Source organism: Pinus tabuliformis, chromosome 2_2, assembly GCF_031772625.1.
Source record: "Pinus tabuliformis cultivar Carrire ecotype Pingquan chromosome 2_2, CPIR1, whole genome shotgun sequence".
Classification (NCBI taxonomy): domain Eukaryota; kingdom Viridiplantae; phylum Streptophyta; class Pinopsida; order Pinales; family Pinaceae; genus Pinus; species Pinus tabuliformis.
In genome coordinates, this window is record NC_142300.1 from 762,277,836 (window position 1) to 762,281,765 (window position 3,930).

General features: G+C 36.6%; 1 pseudogene; it reads left to right on the top strand.

Annotated features, from left to right (window-relative positions):
- Positions 1-2,466: 2,466 nt before the first annotated feature.
- LOC149194924 (polyadenylate-binding protein RBP45 pseudogene) lies at positions 2,467-3,705 on the top strand (annotated as a pseudogene).
- The last annotated feature ends 225 nt before the right edge of the window (positions 3,706-3,930 follow it).

Below are 3,930 nucleotides of genomic sequence, written 5' to 3' on the forward strand. Positions count from 1 at the left end.
AAGAGACTGTTTCCCCTAGAACAAAATGGACCACCATTTGAACTCTGTTCATGTTGTTAGCTTAGAATGGATGGAAATTCTTTCAAATAGATGTGAGAACAACTTTCTTGAATGGATACCTCAAAGAGAATGTTTGCATGGATCAACATGTAGGTTTTTTGGTGAATGGAAATGTAAAAAATGTGTAAACTTATCAAATCCTTATATGGATGAAAACAAGCACGAGGAGCTTGGTATGAAAATATGTTTGATCGTATCGTGTAATTGAATTTAAAACATTTTAATCTTGACGATGCAATTCTTCTTGTTAATAATATTGACAAAACTATTTATATTGTGTGATAAATATATATGATTTGTTGATGATAGGGAAAAATGGAAACCATATACAATCGATAAAGAAAGAGTTGAGAAATGCCTTTGAGATGAAATATTTGAGACACCTTCACTACTGCTTGGGAATTGAGGTGACTTGACATCCAAGGTATATATTCCTATTCCAAAATAAGTACATTGGAGAATGGTTGAATATGTCTGGCATGGCTAATGCAACCCTCTACCTACTATAATGGAACAAAAATTGAAGCTCACACTAAAGGAAGGGAAAGAATTTGAGGGTGCTACCAAGTACAAATAGCTTGTGGGAAGTCAAATCTACCTGACAACTACTAGACAAAATATTTCATATGTTGTTGGAAATATCTCATGCTTAATGTAAAAGTATTCTAAAGCAGTACATTGGTCTCCTACATAAAGGGTTCTAAAGTACTTCACTAACTCAAGGCTTTGGACGCAAACATTCACATGTGGATGACTTAGGCTCCATTAGATATTCAAACTTAGACATTGAAAAAGACAAGTAAAATGGAGTGTGGACTTTGGTTTACCTCATCACCAGTCATAGATTAATAGTTGTCTCCTAGAGATCATGCAAACAATAAGTTTTAGTAGATTCCACGGTAGAAACAAATATGCAATAGTTGTATGGGAAAAAAGGGAGATTTTTAGTTTAGAAAAATACTTGAGTATTTGTAGGAGAAACAAGAGAATTGTAGTCTTCTTCTCATCAACAATACTTCTACAACCAAGTTGGCCAAGAATCTTAGATTCTATAATGAAACCAACCACATTAACAAAAAACATCAATTGATTCAATGTCATGTAGAGGCCATGACTATTTTTTTAATACATTGTTCCACTAATGAGAAAATTGCATACATTTCACCAAAGCACTTGAAAAAGAAAATTTAAAAAATTCAAAAAAATGCTTAGGCTTACAAACAAACCTTTGACATAGTGCAGTGAACATGGAACATAAAGCTTCAGGATTTTATCCCACAAATATAAGTGTAAATATATAAAATAAGAAAGAACACCCAACAATCACTACACATCAATACATCAATACCACACATAAAATCTGATTATACAACATGACAACATTATTGTAGCATAATGTATGATCTCTATCAATGTTATCCATATGTTGCTACATAAATTATTGACAACAATCTTCTTTATTGTCTCAATGATCATATATTATATATTTTTTTAAACATGGATGAAAGGGTTCCCCACCGGTAAGGGATGGGATGGGTTAATAGCTTTTAAGGACCTCAAAAAATTAAGTGACATGATCTTTGCAAGTATCACTTGTAATATTATTCATAAATGGACCTTGTTTAACTTGGTTATCACTCAAAAAAACCTAGAAACAAAATAGTATATATGAGATGAGATAATGATTTTTCAAAGTAGGCATACTTCTAACAATGTTCTGCGTCACAAATTCAACCAAAAAATAATTATATAACTGAATTCCATGTTTCAGGGTTTTAAGTATATAATTCATCCATAACCCCAAAGATTTTCATGTGAATGAAATTCATTCATTAAAGAACACATTACCAACAATTCTAGAGTTGTCTGTGTCATTTTGCTATCGCTGCCACTCACATAGTTGGATCAATTCAAGTATCAATAGATGGATAGGACAGTAAATATTTTTACTTCAACCAAACGAAAAACGAAATCTTATGGGCGTAATTATGCGTAACACGTCAAACTGCCCCGTTACGTAATGTCGGCTTCTAACGGATATAATTCAAAACGAAATGTCGGCTTCTAACGGATACAATTCAAAACGAATATTTATATAGAAAGAAGATTTCATTATCGCAATTACACATCTTCCATCATCCACTACGAAGTTTACGAAGTTTTATGTACGCCTGAGATTTGCTTAGGCGCGATTTCTTAAACACTACCAGGTTTTATTTCATCCCTGCCTGCGTCTGGAAGCTTGGGGAAAACAGGACAAAGTTGAACCTCTCTGGATTCTGGATCAAAATCTGCCCAGGCTCGATACTATTTTAGCATACACATATATCTGCCATAGATTTCTTGCGGGGCGTTCTGGGGGGTTTATTTAACTGTATATTGTAGAGTTTATAATATTTCGGAATGATGCAACCAAATCCCACGGCATCACCCGCGACTGATCCCAAGCAGCAGCGACCTGAACAACAGTTTATGACGATCCCCCTGTCTCCTGCTCAGTCTGGGTCTGCCCCACAAGAACCCCAGCACCGACCTCAGCTTCTTATTGTGCCGCCATTCCCGCGACAAGTGAACTCCACAGACGAGATTAGGACCCTCTGGATCGGAGGTTTGCAGCATTGGATGGATGAGAATTATCTGCAGCAATGTTTTGCTTCTACCCAGGACCTTCTTTCTCTTAAGATCATTCGCAATAAGCAGACTGGACATTCAGAGGGTTATGGCTTCTTGGATTTTGTAAGCAATGCAGCAGCCCAGATGGTTCTCCAAAATTACAATGGTGTACAGATGCCCAGGGCTGAACAATTTTACAGGCTAAATTGGGCAACAAATGGCAGTAGAGAAAATCGTTCTGAAGATTTTACTATATTCGTGGGAGATTTGGCATCTGATGACACAGATGAGCTGCTGCGAGAGACCTTCAGAGCCATATACCCATCTGTAAAAGGAGCAAAGGTTATTACTGATAAGGTTACAGGCCGTTCAAAAGGATATGGGTTTGTAACATTTGGGGATGGGAATGAGCAGGCTAGGGCTATAACAGAAATGAATGGAATATTTTGTTCCTCCAGACCTATGCGAATAGCTCCTGCCATAACAAAGCAGACTCCAGCTTATCAGCAACCGTCTCCTAAAGTTGACGAGTCAGCCTGAGAGGATGATCCAAACAATACGACTTTATTTGTTGGTGGCCTAGACCCCACTGTTTCAACCGAAACGCTGACAGAGACATTTGGCCAGTATGGTGAGCTTGTGCATGCAAAGATACCTTTCGGCAAGCGGTGTGGATTTGTCCAGTTTAGCAACAGGGCATCTGCAGAGTTAGCATTGCAAATGTTACATGGTACAGTTCTTGGTCAGAGACCAATTAGGCTTTCTTGGAGAAGAAACAAACAAGTGCAGCGTGCAGGGCCTTTTCAAACACAGCAACCAGATCCAAATCAATGGAATGGGGCATATTATGGTGATGGACAAGGATACAATGTTGGTTATGGTTATGTCACACAGCCTCAACAAGTATATCCATATCAATGGACTGGGGTTGATTATGGTGGTATACAAGGATCCAATGTTCATTATGGTTATGCCACACAACCTCAAAATTCAGCTAGGTACATTAATACCTTTCCGAATGCAAATTATTAGCAAGATCCACAGTGAATTAGTTATATTTTTTTCTCGTTATTGTTGCATTTAGATATTGTTATGTTTTGTTCTTAAAAAGTAAATAACATGTTTTTTTTTTTTAAATTGCTTTCATATACATATCTAGATAACTTAGGAAATCTCACATGATTGTTTATGATGGGGCCACAAGATCTATTTAGATATCTTTATATGTCGCAACTTATACATTAAATGGGTGAAGTT